This window comes from Panthera leo, chromosome B2 (assembly GCF_018350215.1).
Source record: "Panthera leo isolate Ple1 chromosome B2, P.leo_Ple1_pat1.1, whole genome shotgun sequence".
In the NCBI taxonomy this organism is placed as follows: domain Eukaryota; kingdom Metazoa; phylum Chordata; class Mammalia; order Carnivora; family Felidae; genus Panthera; species Panthera leo.
This window is the reverse complement of record NC_056683.1, coordinates 2,843,491-2,864,288: the sequence shown is the minus strand read 5'-3', so window position 1 is coordinate 2,864,288 and position 20,798 is coordinate 2,843,491. Positions and strand designations below refer to the sequence as shown.

General features: G+C 46.3%; 7 non-coding genes across 7 annotated transcripts; 3 read left to right on the top strand and 4 right to left on the bottom strand.

Annotated features, from left to right (window-relative positions):
• The first annotated feature begins 5,617 nt into the window (after window positions 1–5,617).
• On the top strand, window positions 5,618–5,690 carry TRNAF-GAA. Its single transcript has one exon. It is a non-coding gene; the product is annotated as a tRNA-Phe (tRNA).
• Window positions 5,691–7,968: 2,278 nt separating this feature from the next.
• TRNAI-AAU lies at window positions 7,969–8,042 on the top strand. Its single transcript has one exon. It is a non-coding gene; the product is annotated as a tRNA-Ile (tRNA).
• A 1,382-nt stretch (window positions 8,043–9,424) lies between these two features.
• TRNAR-ACG lies at window positions 9,425–9,497 on the bottom strand. Its single transcript has one exon. It is a non-coding gene; the product is annotated as a tRNA-Arg (tRNA).
• Window positions 9,498–10,304: 807 nt separating this feature from the next.
• On the bottom strand, window positions 10,305–10,386 carry TRNAS-CGA. The gene has a single exon. It is a non-coding gene; the product is annotated as a tRNA-Ser (tRNA).
• A 1,596-nt stretch (window positions 10,387–11,982) lies between these two features.
• On the bottom strand, window positions 11,983–12,055 carry TRNAV-AAC. The gene has a single exon. It is a non-coding gene; the product is annotated as a tRNA-Val (tRNA).
• Window positions 12,056–15,495: 3,440 nt separating this feature from the next.
• TRNAT-AGU lies at window positions 15,496–15,569 on the bottom strand. The gene has a single exon. It is a non-coding gene; the product is annotated as a tRNA-Thr (tRNA).
• Window positions 15,570–17,646: 2,077 nt separating this feature from the next.
• On the top strand, window positions 17,647–17,720 carry TRNAI-AAU. The gene has a single exon. It is a non-coding gene; the product is annotated as a tRNA-Ile (tRNA).
• Window positions 17,721–20,798: the final 3,078 nt, after the last annotated feature.

The following is a 20,798-nucleotide window of genomic DNA, read 5'->3' as shown; positions in this document are numbered from 1 at the left end:
TCTCTTTCTCTCAAAAATAAATAAACATTAAAAAAATTTTAATGTTACAAATCATCATGATGAAGAACACTCTAGAAAGTTAGACTTTATCTTACATTTTTAGTATGTGCAACACCGCGTGACTTTAATCTTACAGGAACCAGGGAGGTTTTGAAACTTTTCTTATCTTTATGTTAGGAATGCTCCTTTTTGGTTATTATTATTTTTTTAAATAAAGCAGATGTACCGTGTGTGTTCAAGGCAGAAATAGAGCCCCTGCTTTGAGGTTTTGCTGAGTCATTTTGACCTTGGTAAATGTTAAAGCATGGCTTCCCTGGGAGCCCAGAAGCAGGGCCCATAAACATGAAAAGTTGACAATCTTCTTTGTTTTACCAATGTTGTTAGTTTCTTCAAAAACTAGAGTGACTTACATTCTCTTCTTTGCCAGATATCATTCGAGGTGAACATGTGGAGAGGACCCCACCCCTTCCCAGGTAGTGAAAACGGCCAGAGAGGTCTGTCCTTTGCTTCAGATATTGGAAGCTAATCTATGTCATACCCAAAAGTAGCAGTGAAACCTTGGTCTGTGAGCCTAATTCGTTTCAGAAACATGCTTGTGATCTAAAGCACTTCACTGCAAATATATCCAATATGTATTTGTATATTCAAGCGAACTTCAAAACCATTGGCTCAGTTGTGATCACCTGACGTTCGGCGTCACGTACGACTCGTTTTGCAAGACATCGCTCGTGTATCAAGTGAAAATTTATCAGAAACGTTTGCTTGTCTTGTGAAACGTTTGCGGAACAAGATACTTGCAATCCCAGGTTTTACTGTGTATATATTTTAGGATGGGTCTGGCCACATACCACAGCTATGTCAGAAAGACCAACCATGTGATCTAGGGTGGGGGCTTTAGGTCATGCTCTCAGGCAGCCTGGAGAGTGAGTTCAAGCACATGCGTAATCGATCACTTATGCCTGTACAATAAAGCCCGATAAAAACTCTGGGCACAGAAACTCAGGTGAACTTCCTGAGCTAACAATAAATACTCTGCATTGTCACATGTCGATGCAGAACGATCGCTTATCCTGAGGATGACAGCAATTTCATTTGGAACTCTGCCAGAGTCTGCTGGATGTGTGTCTCCTTTTGGCTGATTTTAATTTGTGTCCTTTCCCTTTAAGACACTGTAACCAATGAGTATAATAGCTCTGATGAGCTCCGGGACCCCCTTTAGCAAATTATCGAGCCCAATGGTGTTTTGCAGAACGAAAACTTGCAAATACGTGTCAGAAGCGAGGGAAGCCTAGGGACTGTGCCCTCACACTTTGCTGTTTGGCCAACTCCAGGTAGAGGAGTCAGGTAGAAATCTCCCCCGATCTGACAGTGCTTCCCATGAAACGGATCAATAGTAACATAGGGAATAAGCTTAATTATTTCTAACACCCTCTTTTTACAATATTAAGGAGCAAATTGTGGCTGATTCTCTAGGAGCCCTCTGGGAAATCTCAGTCAGTGTTAGGTGCAAACTGCGTCAGGAGTTGAAGTGAGGAGAAAAAAATGTCAAAAGTTTCCAGGTAGTAACACCTAATTAAATAGGTTCGCAAGTTAATACTTGGCTACCTATTTAACCAAGTGACAATAAGATCTTAAAGGTAAACACAGGGGACTTTCAGTTTCTGCTCCAACGTGTAAACAGTTTGGGAGCCATCACTCTCATCCTCACCACAAGAGAAAAGCTGAAAATCAATAATTCTCCCTAGAGGTATCAGGATATTGAGGTCACAGGGCGACCTGGTAACCCAAAACCTGGAGAGGAAGGAGAGCGGCAGAGGGAATCACGGTCACTGATCACAGTCCGTGAGCATCACAGAAGGTGGAATCACAGCCAATGCTCAAGTAAGCCCCAGAAGGTGGAAACGGAGCGGGAGACAACTAACAAAACAAAGAACAAGGGAAATGAGTGGAAAATGTTTACAAATACGGATGTCCTTGACTTGCAGAGGGGTTACGTCCTGCTAAACCCATCATAAATGGAAAATGTAAGTTACAAATGCATTTAACGCACTTCCTACGGGACATCAGTTTCGCTCGCCTCACATGTGTTCAGAATGCTCCCATCAGCCTACAGTTGGGCAAAATCATCTAACACCCAGCTTATTTTATACTAAAGTGTTGAATGTCTCATGTAATTCACTCAATGCTGTGCTGAAAGTGACCAGCAGAACGGGGTCAGAATGGCCGTGATACTTCCCAGCATCACGAGAGAGGACCCCACCCACATCACAGACTGGAAAAAGATCGAAATCCAAAGTCTGCTTCCTCCTGAATGTGTATGGCTCTTGCACCAACGTAAACGGAACCATCATAAATGGGGACTGTCTGTGCGGTAATCCCTCCGTACACGTGGTTCCACTTTTGACAGTTTCCGCTGCCCGCGGTCAGCTGAGGTCTGGAGGCAGACGACCCTCCTTGTGACGTGTCATCAGAAGGTCAAGAGCAGCCTAACGCCTACATCGCAGTGGCTGCCTCATTCAGCCACTGCATGTTTCAAAACCTATGGGCCTGTACAACACAAAGAGTAAATCCTAGGAAACTGTGGACCTCGGCTGCCAACAATGTATCACTCTTGGTTTATCCATTGTAACAAATGTATCATACTAATGCAAGATGCTACTAAGAGAAGAAACTCTGAATTTGGGGGAATAGGGAACCTGGGAACTCCCTGAACTTTCTGCACAATTTTTTTTTTGTAAACCTAGAAATGCTCTGAAGAATAGCCTATTTTAAAAAGTCAACATAGAAGGTAATGCCATTATAAATAACCGTAGCTGTGTCAAAGGTGGAAAGACTTTGTTATCTTACATAATCAAGGGCATACTAAAAACAGATAGTTGTAGGAGTTAAATTCTGCCATTTGGGGAGGAAATGAACTGAATTGTCACCGTTGTGCCAAAGCATGTAATGGCGGGAGCTTTTGAAGGGGGCTTGGGGTGCATTTAGAGTTACCCATAATATCAAGGTGAAAAGCCAGAGCAAAATAACTGTCAAACAAAGAAGCAAAATTAGATCCTTACTGAGCTGCCCCAGACGAATGTCTGGAGCACCTGTATCAGCAGGTGGTCTTTCTGGGATCGATCCCAGAGCCACCGTCAGGAAAGGACGACAGCAGGCTGGGAGCCCTCAGCGTCTGGGTGGATGAGACGGGTGTCCCAGGTGGGCTTTTACTCCCGTGTGACCCAGGACACCAAACGGCCAAAGACAAAAGCCAGATAGATGAGGACACCGACTTTCTTTAGGCCCTCATGAACGGGAGAGTGCCCCAGAATGCGGGATGGCGGCGTTCTCTGCAGGGTGGTTTGCCTTAGACTTTTATAGGGAATATACACAGCGTCCACATGAGGTTGTGTGGAATCGTTTAGCAACTGGGGAAGTTTCAATCAGATGAGTGGGAAGTGTTCAGTTGTGTGTCTGGCTACTTTCAAGGGGATGGTACAGAGTTCACGCAGCAGGCCTGGGACTGCTGTCCTTAGAAGGGCCTGCTTGCAGGATGGGCCTGTGGCTGGCATCTGGGAACTTAGATTCTAAGAGATTCCGACCGTTTCCCAAATGGCGGGAGCGCCTCACTGTGCCTGAGCTGTTCATGCAAAGCATACAGTTCTGCCGAACACCTGCCTTCTTCCTGGGTCTGCAGTTTTGATATATGCTAGGCAGTCTCCCCCCACCCCCAAGTATTTGGGCACCGGGTCTCTAACGAACTTCCCTGGTGGACATTTTCCATGTCTTGTCACAATTTTCGGCTGTGGGAATTAAGCCTGTCCTCTCTGACTCGCCCCTGGTTTCCCCAGACTTTGCGCCTGGTGCCTTTTTCCTTTGGTGACTTTTGCTGTGATAAATCATAGCTATGAGGACACCTATATGCTGAGTCCCGTGAGTCTTTCTCGAATCATTGAACGGGGGGGTGGGGGTGGGGGGACAGAGGGACAAACAGTTCTCATCTTAGTCAATCACTCATGTCACAAAGGCATGACATGAGAACTTGGCGAGGAGTGACAGGGGAAGGGTCTGTGTTTGGTCTTACCAGCAGGTTTGGGCAAAAGAGGAAAGATTTGTGTTTGGGCTTGTCTGCGCTTAAATACTATGATGATGTTTTGCATTATATAGGAGGTGGGGTTTGTTGACTGCAAGTTGCTCATATAATTTTTGATACAGGGTATGCTAAATTATTATTTTTTTCAGTTATCCAAATAACAGATACCCCCATAGTGTAACTATTTTAAACAATACAGAGAAACACCAAAAATATCTTATTCTCCCCTCTGTTAATAATTAATATCATTAGTCATCAAAAAAAAAAATACAAGTGAACATCACAAAGAAACTGCACGACATCCTGGCCTGAATAGCCAAAATTAGAATGGCTGACAATATCCGGTACTGGCTAGTCTATGAAGTAACCAGAAGCCTCACACATCGCCGTTAAGAGTGTATACACTTAATACGTGCATTTTGGAAAACTGTTTAGCAACATCTAATAAAGTTAAACATACATATATCCTGTGACCCAGCAATTTCATATTCTATCTGTGTATTTATGTATCTAGGTATTTATCAATGTATCTATCCATATACCTTTGTATCTATCTATGTATCTATCTGTGTATGTATCTATCTATTTATATGATGAATGAGTGCTTATGTTCACCTGAAACCATGCACAAGACGGTTCAGTGGCTTTTGTAGCCTAGAACTGGAAACCAAATGCCATCATCAGCATTAGAATGAACCGGTGAATTGTGGTGTAACCAAATGGAAGTTGATGTAAAGGAACAAACTGTCTTCACAGATAAAAACACAGATGAATCTCAAAGACAATATTGAGTGAAAGAAACCAGACATAAGAATGCAGATTCAATTTGTTTTAATGTGTATGAAGACACAGTAAAGGACAGCACATACAGTGAGAGCCCGGACCAGTGGCTGACTTTGGGAGGACAGCAAATGAGAGGGAGTCTGACAGTGCTCAGGTGCTTACACAGGGTGTGTGCTTGTAAAAATCATCAAGCTGTGCACTTAAGATTTGCATACTTTACGCTATGTAATTTATACTTTCGTAAAATGAAAGGGGAAAGGAATAAAAACAACTGAAAGAATAAAAAAATTGGGGGGGGGGTCCAAACTAGAAATTACCCCAAATGGTGTTTTCTTGAATTCTTCCAGCAGGAAGCTTTGAACCCCTACACTCCCATGGCTATCTAATTCATACATTAGAAACCCAGTACAAAATTTTCTTTATCACCTTTTTTTTTTTTGTTCTTCCTACAATACTCAGGAAACCTTAAATATGGTCACACATTGTGTAAATTTGTTTAACTTTTTTTTCGTATAGTTAACATACAGTATTGTATTACTGTATGTATAGTCACCCCCCCCCCCGTCTGATTTCTTTTTCCGTAGGATTAGTTTTGAAATGGGCAAAATGTAACATTTTCAGAAGATTATTTTTGTGTTACATTTTCAGAAAACAACACAAAAAATTTACTGACTTTCCTGAAACGTATCATCCTAAAAAGCAAATAGGCTGTTCAGAAAAGCTTATTTAAGGAGTAATTGACAAGAAACGCTCTCAGGGCTCGCCGAGATAGCTCAGTTGGGAGAGCGTTAGACTGAAGATCTAAAGGTCCCTGGTTCGATCCCGGGTCTCGGCAGGCGTCCCGCGCCCCTTTTGCAAATGTTGAGTTTCCTATTACTGATGGGCCTCGGAAACCGTGAACTCACAGCAAATGTCAGTCACCCTCAAATAAGTTCAGTCCACAGCACCATTTATGTGGAAAGGAGCCACATACATTTACCCTTACTTTATTGGAAAGGGCTTTTGTAAACTCTGGCAAAACGCAATTCTACATCTATACACTAAGTTCCTCCAGTTCCTTCAGGTAAAGAGAGCTCAGTGCCTTTTTCAGAGCACTGGGGTGTTATTAAATGCATCCATAAGAATCAGGGCATGAGCACTTAGAGTTCTTCACTTAATTACCTCTGTTTCTGCTTTCATTTAGGGTCCTTACATGGTCAGCACTTTGAATCTTGTAAGAAGTTTTGCTTACTGTATACAGCATTTTGGTTTTCAGCTCTAGGGACAGTCCTAGTGCGTCGTTTTACTGTGCAGAAAGGCGAGAATGATAGTTTAAACACAAATTGAATTGTATTTATTTTTAAAGAAGCTCGGTTTATTTTTTAAAATATAATCTATTGTCAAATTGGCTTCCGTACAACGCCCAGTGCTCATCCCAACAAGTGCCCTCCTCCATGCCCATCACCCACTTTCTCCTCTCCCCCCCCACATGAACTGAGTTTTACTAGTATTTATTAAGATTATACGTGACTATATATATGCTATAAAATAGCACGGGAATTGTGAACATTGATCTATCATTTTTCCCAAGGCAGCGCTGGATACTTAACGGAATCTAATCTGAAACATAACGCGCATCGTGTGAAATTCTCTTACAAGACATTTGCTGCACACGCTACAATATATGGCCGAGGGTGTAGGTGGGGACGTTAAAGGAACGCTTGACTAGGGGTAGGATATTTGGCGGGGGGGGGGGGGGGGGGAAGGAAGCAGACGAGCGCTCTGGTGGTCTCCGAGGACGATCTGAGGGTAGAGGCTAGGATCAATGGATTCGTTCTATGCCATTATGTTAAAGGGGGTCTTTTCACGAGCCCCTCTTCTGATCCGGAATCACTACGTTCACACGCAGTATTTCACTTAAAAGCAGGCACGGAAAAATACAGTTGTGGACGTGGGACCTTCGGTCCACGTGGGCAGGGGACCGAGGTGGGGTGAGGACAGCTGACCCGCACCCTAGGTTTCCCCAGCTGGGAGGGGCTGGGTCTGCAGGGGAGCGAGTGCGGGCCCCGCGGTGGGCCCGGAGACCCAGGGGCGGGGTCGGAAAAGTCAGGGGGCCGGGCCGCCCTGGAAACTCCGTTCTTCCCGGAGGAAGGAGTCCAGGGTAATCCCTTCGGCGTTTCAAGGCCCGGAAACCAGCGACGTGCGTCGCGGCGGCTTTGCCTGCGGAGCCCGGAGCCCGGGACGCGGTGGGGGGGCGCGGCTGCCGTGCGGACCCCGCGGTCAGGTCGCGGTGGGGCGCGCGGCTCCCCGCGACGACGAGGAGGACGCAGACCGCGGAGGCCACCTCGGGGACTCGGAAGCCCTGGGCCCCCAGTCTCTACCCGTCGACCCTGGACACTTCCAGAGCGGACCCTGGAGGCGCGTGCTTCTGTCCTGCGCCAGCGTCGGCTTTGAACCCAACAGTCGTCATCACCTGTTGATTCTCTTAGCTTTAAATAAAAGTATTCTCGGAAAAGTATTCTCAGCACGAAAGTTCGACAAATACGTGGGGAGTAACTCACGCCGGGAACACCTTCAACCTGTCTTCGGGGGACCGGCCAGGAGGCTCGTGGGACGCCCAGCGCGCAGCTGGCTGACTCCGGGGGTCCCCCCGCTCGCACGCCGCGATCCGAGGGACACCCAGCAGGTGCCGTCGGCGGAGAATTAACAGCCGGGCGCCGCCTGCCCCTCGCCCTCTGCAAACCTCCGCGGCCCTGCTCTCCCGCCCCCAAACAGGACAACTCACGGTGGTGACCCGTGCTGCTGGGGGCCGCCGTCCCGGCTCATGACGTCGGGGCAGGTGTCTGCGGGGCTTCAGAGACCCCGGGGCACAGGGCCTTTCCTGCCTCGCGCTCGTCTGCGTTTCCTTGCCTGGAACCGACCTGAACTGGACGCGTCACTAAGGTACAAGTCTCTCCGTGGATTTCCTAGTCCAAATCCGAAGAACTGGGAGTGTAGACTTCTCATTACAGGCTATGGATACAGTTCAAAATGGCCCTTAGAAGCGGGAGAAGAAAAAGAAGACATTCCCCTTAGTTTTAGGCAAACAAAACTGTAGATGAACTTATTCTTTTAGAAAGCATCCCCCATCGGGTGGACGGTTAGCTCAGTTGGTTAGAGCGTGGTGCTAATAACGCCAAGGTCGCGGGTTCGATCCCCGTACGGGCCACGCAGGGTGACCTTTTTGGCCTTCCTGGCGCGTGGACTTGGCCAACTCACTCGTCGGACCCCAAATCGCCGCGGATCAGAATCAGAAGTTCAGACCTTCCTCTTCCCAACAAGAAGGCTATGTATCTTCGCTTCGCTTGTTCTTAATTAAAAGTAACTACACCCGCTGCGAAGAGTTTCCTGAAGCAACCCGAGGGAGTGGTGTGGGAACGAGGCGGCTGTGTTTTAGGAAAGGGGGGCGTCAAGGACAGTTGTAGCAATGTGCCTGCTCGGTTTTCGGTGAAACTCCAGGAGACGGTATTATCCGGGCGCGTGAGAGAAGCTGCTAGAGAGAAAAGGAGGCAGGCGGAGGTTGGCGGTGACTCGGTTGGCTGGGGCAGCGACACACGGGCTTCGCTCCGGTCGGGTCTCCGCCCCTGCACCTGCGGGCCCCCCCGGCGAGGCTGCACCCGCTTTCTTCGGTTCCGTCCCCGCCCGCCAAGGCGCATGCGCTGACCGCAATTCACCTGCCACGCCGAGCGAGGAGACAGGCTACACATTGGGAAATCGGTCCACGTATGAGGATGATCTTCTGGGCTGGTTTGAAGAATTTCCCCCACTTGGCAGTGATTCCCCCCCAGCCTCTATGCTGGGCCCCGACGCACAGGGAGGAGGCAGGTCTGTTGAGAGCCCCCTCCACACCCCACCCCACCCCACCCCCGGAGCTGCCACCTCCCAGGTCTTCCTCATCTTCTCCCGCAGTTTACTTTTGTAAAAGAAGGGATTCCTGTCGGCTCTTCGTCCCTCGGGGGCGGGGGCGTCTGTCCCCACGATGGCCTGGCCGGGCACGTGGGGACATGTCGGGGAGGGGTGGCGACTGCGGCCGGCCGTCAGGGCCAAGCTCTAAGGGGCCCCACTGAGGCAAAGAGCCGCTCGCACCCGTGTCCCCACAGCCCAACCTTCCTTGAGGGGTTCCCCAGGAGGGGTTCCCTTTCTTGGCTGGTAGCCGTGGGAGGAAGCAGCTCGCAGGAGAGACCTCTGGGGTGAGGACCTTTCCCACCGGGAAAAATGTGGGTGGAGAAGATACTGGAAGAACAGCTTTTATTTTTTAGAGCTTCTTTGATTTTAAAACCTTCCTTCTAACGGTCTTTTTGGGCCAATCTCCTGTCTCAAGTTCAAGAGATGAAGGAAGAAAAAGCTTAGAGGATCGTTCCTTCGATGCTTCTGACGCGTCTCTTTCAGACTCAACCCACAGCCGATGTGGCACAGCATCGCGAGGGCGAAGGATCATGTTCCAGGAAAATGTGTTCGGAGGACTTTGAGGATTGTTCCAATCTTTCTTTTTTCTTTTTCTTTTTTTTTTATAGGTACCTAGAAAGCATGAAGAGAAAAAAGTGAGCCCGACGAGCCAGCCAGGAGTCGAACCTAGAATCTTCTGATCCGTAGTCAGACGCGTTATCCATTGCGCCACTGGCCCGCGCTTGCTCAGGTGGCCTCAGTGTCAGTATTTTCGTTACTTTACACAATTCACACCAGCCGAGGAAGTGGTTGACTAGGAACAAAATCTGTACCAATTCTGGGAAAGCATAATTGATTTTATGACTTGCTTGCAGAACACATTTACATAAAATGTTTTCATTGAAGACAGAGGGCGACCTGCGCTTCTCTGACTGTCCCCACGGGACACTTGTTTGGCGCCTCGGGGCTGTTTGCTTTGCTTCGTTTTGGTTTGGCTTTTGCTTGAACAAATCTCCACGGACGCAGGGTTCACGTTCCCTCTGGACTCTGTCTTCACTCCAGCTTATACTGGTGCCTGGCTTTGGGGCTCCTCCTCACCGCCCCGCCCGCAGACGTCGCCCACAGACTGCAAGAAACACCAGATGCAATAAGGAGGCGAGAATTCAGTGGAAGTATACATTTTAAGATTCGCACTTGACGGAGAAACTTGGAAACCAGGAACTCATTTACTAACAAACACAAAATTGGCTTAAATTGTACTTGGCTCTTCGAGGGAGGCAGAATAGTCGCCAGCGTGAGCAGGCGTTCGTCAGATTTCACAGCCTCACGATCAGGCAGCTGGTGTTTTTGAGCTCTCCAAGGCCGGATCTCGGCATGGACGGTGGAGACGTGGAAATCTGGAGGTTCTCAGGCGCCCAGACCAGGGAAGGGGAGGGTGGAAGTCACACCGGGCTGGTGGCCCAGGCGCCTCAAACATTCAGGGTTATAATTTGGGACCGTGGCTGAAGGGAGGGGGCCAGTTGGGACCCTCACCAAAAAGCTGCAACGCTGTGAGCAGGATTTGAACCTGCGCGGGGAGACCCCATTGGATTTCGAGTCCAACGCCTTAACCACTCGGCCATCACAGCCCCCATGGAGAAGGCCTCACTCGCTGGACTGAAGACAAGGGTCTGTCATTGACCTGGTGGCGTGGCAGAAGAGATAGGGGTGGCTGATGCCAGAGGGTCCCCTCAAAACCTTCTTCAACTTCATGGCTCTTTCAACTTTTCAGATATTTAGGCAAAAATCTTGGCAACACGCTTGACTTCAATTATTCTTTCATTCCACACAGGTGCGGGAATTCTCTTTCCCTCTGCCCTGAGAAGCATCTAGATCCAAAAACGCTCTCACCACCCAGCTGCTAGCAGCCTGGTGCACAGAACCTGCACGTCTAACGCGGAATATGCTGCAAGCATCTCCTAACGGGTCCCGCATCCGGCCTTTCCAGCCCTCACCGAACACTCCACCATGAGCAGCCAGCGGATCTTTCTGAACCTACTCCTCTTGGTGGCCCAGCTGTGCTCACAACTCAGTGGCGTCTCCTCCTTTCATCAGAGTAAGCGCCCAAGTCCCCACCTGGGTTTCCGGGCCCCTGAAGACCTCGGGTGTCACCCTGCACCCCTGCTCACCTGGCTGCAGTCGCTCTCAGCCTTGTTCTTCGCTGTAAGCATCAGGCTCCTCGCTGTCCCGTGCTTTGCCCTGCCCAGTCCCAGCCCCTTAACTACTGCAGGTGTTTCCTCAAATAACACCTGAAACTCACACCTGAAACTTTCACCTCCCCTCTTTCCAGTGCTTCTCCTCATTCTCTGCTTTATTTTCCCCCATGTCACTCATAACCACTGTAACACACTGTGTAACTTATTTATTTTGTGTGGGACCATGTGAGTTAGTTCATGGGACCATGGGACCGTGTGTTGAAATGTGAGTACTCCTGGCTCCCCATTACATGCTTATTCCTTCACATCCTTTTGGATATGCGTGTATTTTCTTCAAATTCCCAAGGCCCCGATGTTCACAATTTCCATATGTAAGGAAGAAGAATGTTCCCTCTCTTCTCTTAGGCTGGGGGCTGGGGCCTACGAATGCAACTGACAAAAGACAGACTAACCGGAGAAAAGGTTTACAAAGTTTGTTGATGTTGTTTTTTTTTTTTATTTTAATTTTACAGGCGTGAAGGCTTCACGTAAAAGAAGTGAGAACCCAAAGAAGCAGTTAGACTGGAAAGCTTTTATGCCATTTTAGCAAAGGGTGATACATTGTAGGGAAGCGGGTAGACCAAGAAAAGGGGAGCGTGGGCTCCAAGGGGCAACAGTTGTGGGAAGGAAAACAGCGGGGAAAGAATGGAAGACCGGGTTGGTTCGCAGTTTATCTCCTCAGGCTCCTCTTGGCGCTGACTTCCTACCTCCAGTCATCGGGGTGGTTCTCTCTCTGGCAGAACATGGGGGGTGGGGGGGAACCTTCACCAAGGGACACTTACGTCCTGTTTCAGGCACACAGGAGGACAGAGGGCTCTTCCTGTTTGCTTTTTCTCAGTTGCTCTCAGTTCAAGATCATCTTTATACTAAACTGACGTATTTGGGTGTAGCAAATGTTCGCGTGTGTTTTTAAGTCTGAGACCCCAGAAAGGGAGTGCAGGTTCACGTCTAAAAGGATGTAGGCTCAGGAGCAAAACGAAGGCCAGCGGCTGTTTCCGCCCGGTTTCGAACCGGGGACCTTTCGCGTGTTAGGCGAACGTGATAACCACTACACTACGGAAACCCCGTGATGGGAGAACCTGGTAAAAGTAAATATTTCTTGATGCCCCCAGGTCTTTTTCGTAGGGGAATTTTCCCTTTACAAGATTAAAGGGAAAAGATTAAAGGATTAAAGATTCCCAGGAGAAATGCGTTCACCAAAGGTATCTACCATAATGTTCAGAGAAGCCTGTTTAGCCAAAAAAATTGGAAACTACCCCAGTGCCCATGAAGGCTTTCTACAGAAAATGACCCTTGATCTGAGACTTCATAGATGAAAAGACTATGAAGCATGATGCAGAGACATCAGAAAGGGGGGTCTTGTCATTGGGAACTGAGTGGAGTGGGCGTGATCTTGGGAGGCGGGGAATGGTGGGTGGGCGGGGATGGAGGCGTGGCGGGGGGGGTGGTCAGGAGGCAGGTGGGTGGATATCCAAGGATTTGAAGGAGGGCATGGAAAGAAATGAGATTACATGGGAATATGTGGGCCAGACCAGAGACGATGAGGTGTGTGCCTTCCACAGAGGGGAAGGTATAATTTAATCTGAATGTGATGAGACAGGTTGGAGCCTAAGCTTTAATTCTTGGAGTGTAGACGTCATCAGTGAAGATTTCCTTAAAAAAAAAAAAAAAAATCAAGGTGTACTTTACACTATTAAAATGCACGAATCTTAAGGATACAGCTCAATGAAAAAATAAAAGTCACATCACCTCATTGATTCAAGAAGCCCAGCAAATGACAGCCAGGATAATCATAAGGGAAATCATAACCACCTAAATTATATTGAAATGCTTGGAAACCAAAGATTTAAAAAATCTTAAAAAGGAGGTGGAGAGAAAAGATAATACATTTTAGGTTAAACAAAGGTTAAATGGAATAATAACTATTCATTCAAAGAAACACAGAAAAAGAGGAACATAAAAAGGGGGGACAAATGGACAAAAAAATAACTTGACGATGGACTTAAATCCAAATATAAATAACTTCATATCGTGTGAGTGGGATAAACACGTAATTAAGTGGCAGAGATCGGCTGGCAGAATAGCAAAATAAGAAAAACCGGAGCCAACTGTTCCCTGCTTACAAGAGACGCGCAAGATGACTAATGATGACAGGTTGAAGGTAGAGTGACGAGGAAAGCTTCCCTTGAAATCACTAGGCATTAGAAAGCTGGTGTGGCCATATCAATATCAGCCAGAGTAGACCTGAAGGTAAAAAGCAAGACCAAGGTTAAAGAGAAACGTTCAACAACAATTCAATGATCAATTCACCAAGGACACTTATTAATTCTTGGATGAAGCGAAACTGAGAAAATTAAAATAAGAAATAGAACAACCACGACTATGGTTGGTGATTTAAAAGACCCCTTGGAGTAGCTGGTGAGAAGCTGAAAGAAAAGGGGGAATAAGTAGGATATAGAAGATTTAGGCCATGGCTAGTAACTTAGCAATTTAACCTAATTAGCACTTCTAAGATACTATGCCTAACTCTTGCAGAATACACATTATTTTCAGGTGCACCTGAAAAATTCACCAAAACAGGGCCATCGAACAAGTCCCCCAAATTTTTAAAGGACTAAAATAAACCTTCAGATATTTTCTGACAACAGAATTAAACAGGAAGTCAGTAACAAAAAAGTAGAAAATGCCCAGATATAGGGAAACTTCAGCATGACACTTCTATATAAGCCACAGGTCAAAGTCAAAGTATAATGGAAACCAGAAGGTAATTCTAACTAAAAGCTACTAGAACAATACTTAGTGGAAAATATACAGGTTTACATGCATCTATTAGAAAAAGAAGAGAGGGTTAAAATTGGGAAATTTTAAGAAGGAAGTGATGTCTTGTATTTTAAGACAGAGACTTTGGTGTGTCGAGAATGGCTTTCGATGGCCAATCTGGAAGACAGGGACAGCTAAGAGATGTTGAAGACCCAGAGAGGGACCACTAGAAGGACAGATGGCAAGGACATCTTACGCACGTTGAAGGCACAATCAACAAGACTTTGTGGTGACTTCATGGTGGGAAAGGCAGTGGGAGGAATTGAGGTTAATTTTAACCACAGGTTTCCAATGGGATTGATGTCACTTGAGTTTAGGGCGCATTGTGCTAATAGCGCCTACGTGAAATCTAAGTGCAGATGGAAATAATGAGTTTCAAGCTTGGGCGAGATCTGTTTTGGATGTGCCTATTTGGGGAGATCAGCTCCAGGCAGGCCGCCAAGATGCTTAGAGTTGATGAAGAAATTCTAAAGGATGAAGGATCAACTCCAGAGATTCTGCAATGGGTCAGCGCTGGGGACATCAGCCCTGGAAAGCGCCAAGGTGCTTGAGATTTTTTCCAGGTGTAATCATGGTGTAGGTACAAGGCTCAAGAACTTAAAACTTAACCATCTGAGAGTGTTCGACACTCCTAAGTTTGATGTGCTGTTTATGTGGAATTGCAGACACAGACTCAGCATTAAACAATACCAACACAGAGAAGAACGTGTGACAACAGGGAACAGGGACAGATGAATCCAGAAGATCTCAGCTGAGTCTGCTGAGTAATGATTTGTGCAAGTAATTATCTACAGGGTGGTCATTATCACATCCATTTCACACCTAAGCTTTCCTGGTGAAAGCTGGACGTACTTCCCAATCATTTCCCTTTCTCCAACACTTTTCATCATCACCATACTTTACCTTTCACCTTTTAATGGACATTTCATTCAGATGAATTCACCAACCTCTCCAGTGCCCAATTTTAGCAACGAATACCTGAACACGAAGAAGAAAGAAGCGCACAGCTGACCTAAAACAACACCATGTCTCCTGTAAGAGCACAGAAGAGAGCTGTCTGTTTGAGGATCCCAAGTCAGGGAACATTTAATAGGGGAGGAGGTTTGAATAAAGAATAACTTATGTCAGGAAATAAATGGTATTTAGTTAGAACTCTCTTCAGCAAAGACACAATTTTGAACGTTCAGGACTTGATTAAAATTATCTTATAGAGGAACTACCTTTTATTTTCTAGTACTGTTAACCACTCAACTCTCATGGAGTCCATTAGATTCAAATCCACTTTAAGGAGTTTTAATAAAATATTAGTCTTCTAACACCTTTGCCTTTCCTGATGGTCAAAAATCAACAGGAAAGTAATTAATCCTTTCTTAGTCATCAGTAATTTCTTAGTAATACAAAGAATATCTGAAAGGGTGTTTTCACAGCGGTTGAATCTCTGTCACTTGATCTCAAATGGCAGGGCAGAGGGGCAAACCTCAGCTAGGCTAGGTGAGGCTCCTTGCCTTTTCCTGATACGTCACCCCTAGAACAAATATTCTGGGTCTTTAAATTACTCTTACGATGTATAGGATATGCGTCTCAAAGGCGTGAGTATTCCCAGGTAAATTCAAGTTGGTACCTACCCACCTGGAGAAAACATGGGAGGTTAAATCACAAAAGCCAGAAAGAGAGCTGAGGCACAGGCCCCGCTGGGATTCGAACCCAGGATCTCCTGTTTACTAGACAGGCGCTTTAACCAGCTAAGCCACGGAGCCAGGTATGGTAGGCCTGTAAGTTACATATTATTTCAGTATGATTTCACACACCTCAACTGTAATGAACTTAGTAACTAGTTCACCGGATGTTTCAGAAATGAAAGAACAGACATGTCTCGGTCAAAACCAAAGAAGAACGTTCTCTTGGAAGGATGAACAGAGGGCCTGGATTGAAATGATTGTCTCTTTTTGGATCATTGTTTCAAGGTGGACACCACTAGACCCACTGAGGTCTGCTGGGGACACAGACCTCTGTTGAACCCTAAAGGAACAATGAGTTGACTTTCTGCTAATCATCCTCTTCTCTTAACCACACCTGCTCTCTCCTCTATTAGTGTGCAAAAGGAGAGGTCACTGGTCAAAGACTAGCACGTGTCTGACACGTGGCTCTGAAAGAGCTGTGAGGATTTGTTTGCGCCTGTCAGAGGGCCCTCCAAAATGCCGGCACTCCTTTCTCCACTCACAGACGTTGACTGCCCATGGTTCACTCACGGCTGGGTTGGCCTCTGGGAACTTCCTCCACAGAAGAGGCACCTTGCGCAAAGTTACACCCACCTCCGAGGGGCGCTCCCATCCAAGACTGGGTGATGTTAGAGTACAAATCTTTCCCCCACTCCCCTCTGCCTCGACGCAGGACATTCCTGAAGCGCCATTCCAAGCTCAAATCCCCCTGAGACATCAGCTTGAGGCCTCTGTTAAACTACACGCAGCTCAGCTTCTGCCTCTCCCCAATCCCACTTCCCTCACCCTCCCGTATTTACTGATTCTGAGAGCGTTCCCCATGAACTCAGAGCGTTTCCCGGGGAACCGACCCTTGACAAAAGGCAAGTAATGACTGATGCATACTTTGGTCTCTAGAGGTCAAAGTGAAGTCTGAATGGGGTCCGGACTTTCAGAAATCATTTACCATAGCAAGTGCCCCGGGAAAACAAGAATGATCATAATATTAATCTTCTACTCTGCAAACTTTCAGAATTCTCACCGCAGAATAACAACAAAAAACATGAAGATACCTGCTAGTTGCTTCAAACGGTATACAAAGTTGCCAAAAGAGTGCTAAATGGCCAGAAGAATGATTTATATGTATGATATTAAACGCAAATACTTGAAATGGAAAGTTAGGAAATAAAAGGCAAAGTTAGCTGGTCAAAGAATATGGTTCTCATTTCTAGGGAGAAATAGCGCATATCAAGTCCTAAACACCTTACATACTATAGTGCATATCCGAGAGAAGCCCATATAATACATACACGTGCTCACAGGTACTTATAAATGGAGGGGAAAGAAGGCTTTGAGAATGTGCACAGACCGATGAACTTCTGAAAATATTAGTACCCCTGGCTTAGAAAGCGCCGTGGTGGGAAGCCAGGGGGAAGCGGGACCTAGCAGAGAGCGGAGGATGGCAGGACTCCGCGCCCCGCGCCCCCTGCCGGCCCCTCCCGCGTGGGCGCGTCCCGGCAGGTGCATCAGGCCGTGCTGGGAAGGGCGTACCTGCTCCGAGGTTTCCCTCCTTCCTCCGGAGTCGCCCAACCGGGGCCTCGGCTCCTCCTCCGGTTTCAGTCCCGGCGCTGCTCCCGGGCCCAGGACGCGCCCCGCCTCCCCCTTCCCTCCGGCTGGGTTCGGGAGCTCAGGTCGCGCTCCGGGTCGCGGTGGGTCAGCAGCCCCGCCGACCCCAGCCCCGCTCTCGGGCGCCACCACGCGTCCGGGAGCCACACTGCAGCTCCAGCTCGGCGACACTGAGGGGCGGACTCGGCGCGGCGCGGCGCTGCGCGGGGTCCGAGGTGCGGCGTCCCCAGGGTCCGGGCGGAGCCGGCCTGTCTCGACGGTCCCCGGGAGCGCCGAGGCGCCCGGATCCCGCTCCCTGACGTTGGCCTGAATCTTCTCGGGTTTTCCCGGAAGAAGCCCGATCCCTTGAGGCCGAATATGGAGCTTTCCCCGTCCCTTCTCCCCCCTCGGCCCCTCCAGACGGGAAGGACGCGAGGAATAGGAGCGATCCTCTCTTCTTCCCGAGATTAGCCTCGAGGAAGCAATGCTGTTTGAGTGCCGTTTACCGTGGGAAAGAGCCCGTACGTGTCCTGGCCGGTTAGCTCAGTTGGTTAGAGCGTGGTGCTAATAACGCCAAGGTCGCGGGTTCGATCCCCGTACGGGCCAGCTTTTGCGCTACACGTGGAGGGTACCCGCGGGCCTGCACACCCTCTGGGTGCGGGCTTTGCTGGGTGAGCGAGTCTCCGAACTCCTTTGCTGCGGTGCTGGCCCCCAAGGTGGGCACAGTCCCCGCCCCCAGCTTGCCGGTGCCCTGCACCTGTCTCGGCCCCCGCGCTCTCGCACACTAGCGGGGGCGACAGAGCAGAGGGCTTTGTTTTCCTGTGACGAAACTCTTCTGGAAGGAGAAAAACCTGAATTATTTGTTTCCTCTGAAAACCAGTTGTGGAATCGCCCTTCCTACCACTCACCGTGGGTCATTCTGCATTCCCCGGTTCAGTCTAAAAGACAGAAAGGACTACAAAATGAGAAAAATTTTCCAAAACTTTAATAGTAAGGATTGACAAAGATCTCGGTTTCCTACACTCTCACACTTATTCTGACATGAAAGGGTTACATAACTTGAAACGTTATTTGAGGTTTCTGTTTTTGCGTTAATGATACATACATTGATGGTTTTGAAGAAAGAAACTTTAAAAAGATAAATGCAAACGTTTCCCTTTCAGCGGTATTCTTCCTTAGCCCACTTCTCACCATCACCTTCTGTAGGTCAACTCTGTTCTTAACTTCTCATTTATCCTTACTGGTTTTCATAGATACAAATATTTGTATTTATTATTATTTTTTCTTCTTTTCCCCGCAAAAGATTCATAATCATTTACCCATTGTTTGCCCTTGCACTTTTCTCTTAGTATATCTTGAGTATTTCGAATTGCACTTTCCACTTTGTACACAGTCAAAAATTAAAGCTTATTTTCAAATGAGTTGGTCCTGCCAGCCAGGAGTTGAATCTAGAAATTTCTCAACATCATACAAAGTGTCGGGTTTTCCAACACAGGGAAGGAGGTAGTGGAAATGGTATCCTTAATTTTCTCTAATGTGAACAAAGCGCTTTCTTTCTCAAGCCATATCACATTTAGAGACTTGAATAGGCACTCCTAAGCTGCTCAATTATCGAACAAAATTACAATTTTGACAAATGTGTATCGATCTTTCACTCCAGTATGGCACTGTGTTGTCCTTCATGAAAAGATGTGAAGGAAATATGAAGTGACAGACTGGAGTCCGAAAGACTGTGTGCATGACTATGATCTCTTTAAAACTATCCTGCGACTAACTCTCATGTGGTTTGGGGGGAAATGGGTAACGTAAGACAAGGGGCAAACGTGGAAAATGTGTTCCCAATTGTTGAAATTGGATGAAGAGTATATAGGAGTTCTTTGTATTACTTTTGCGTTTTTTTTTTTTTTTGAGTGTGACATATATGTTTTTTAAAACTTTAAAACTAAAGAATCAATAAGAATGTTTCACACATGTCTCAGGACATTATTAAATGTGCTAAATAGTCATTCCCTTTAGATGGTGGAGTTATGAACCATGTTTAGTTTTTTCTTTTTGCTTAGCCACATTTTCTGCAATGAGCCCCTATATATACTTATATAATGTAAAACAAACAATAACAAAAAAATTTAGAAAAAAACAAAGAAAGAGAATAAAAAAGAATCATCAATCTGTAGGATGTTTACACTCATTATACTTCTTTTCCTTATTGGGAAACTAAATAAAAGGAAGTAACCTACTAAGTAATTAAAGTGAAATTCCCAGAAAGAATTCCTCATGACAATCGTGCAGGGTACATGGCTCACATATGCTCAGAGTTTCTTATCTAGACAGGAGTTTTCAAGTCCACGGTTCATATTCGGTATTAATGATGAGATTAATATTAATTTAAAATTGGAGCAATTAATATTCTAAGGTACAATTCAAGATGCTGTGAACTTGGTTATTTGAATAGGACGATTCCTTGGAATATGATCATCCACTGACAAAATGACAAACATGCCTTTGAGAAACAGCATAGTGACTTCGTTAAAAGGAAGTTCTGTAGAGCTATCTGATTAGAATGCTGACTCAGTTTTTTATCTGTAAAATGAGCATGATTATAATATCTACCTCATAGGTTTGTTGTTATGTTTCGATATGTTAACTCATTTAAAACACACAGATAGTGCTTGATACATAATAACTGTTATATAAGATTTTAGTTACAACTGTTATTTTAAACTGTAAGATACTGAAAGACTGGAGCTGAAGTATACTGTAGCAACTCTGGGATCAACCCAAAACTGCTGGTCCATTTTATTCCTATAACACCGTGTAGGATCAGAAAAATTTTTGCCTTCTTCCTATCCAGGTTCTTTGGCTGGTCTAGTAATTAAATTGAGATAAGACTGATCCACAGGAGGAAGATAAATTTAATTTTATACATGTGAGAACCCCACAAAGAAAGGAAACTCAAAAATGTGACCAGAGCAGGAAGCTTTCCTACCGTGTAGGCAAATAAACAATCAGTTTGTGAAGAACTGACAGCACAAAGGGGTTTGGACTTGGGATAATTCACGGTGGAGAAGTGACAAGGTTTATTTGTACAGGCTTCTCAAACAGAATCTTGTAGACCCCGAATCCTTATCTCTAGTGCTAAGGATGTCCTCTACCTTTCTGGTACAGGGAGGGGACCCTTCACATGGGAGACTTCGCTCCTGCTTTTGGCAGGACAAAGGAGGGTCAGAGTGTTGTTCATGCATGAATTGTTTCTCAAACACCTTTAGTTACAAATAACCGGTATGTTAAAATGGCATATTTTGGGGTGTGATATTCTGCTCACCTTCAACCACATTCACTTCCAAATTCAATTTATGTTCTTCTCTACCTGTCCTAAGAATCACTGGTTGTTTCATCTCAGATCTGACTTCCCCGTTTGCTCGCACAAAGTTTTGTCCTGGGTTCTTTTAAAAAACTTTTCATGTTAACTTTTTTTCTAGTTCAGGTGCATTATCGTAGTCATGTGTCTCGTTTATCATTGACATTTGATTTGCATTATTTCCTTGTGGAAGGAAGCTTTTAATTTTGTTCATTATTGGGCCCCCGTATGTACGTAATTAAACTTTGGGGTTTCTCCTCCTGTTGATCTGTCTCACGTGACTTAATTCTTAGACCAGCTGGAAGAAACTTGAAGGGTAGAGGAAA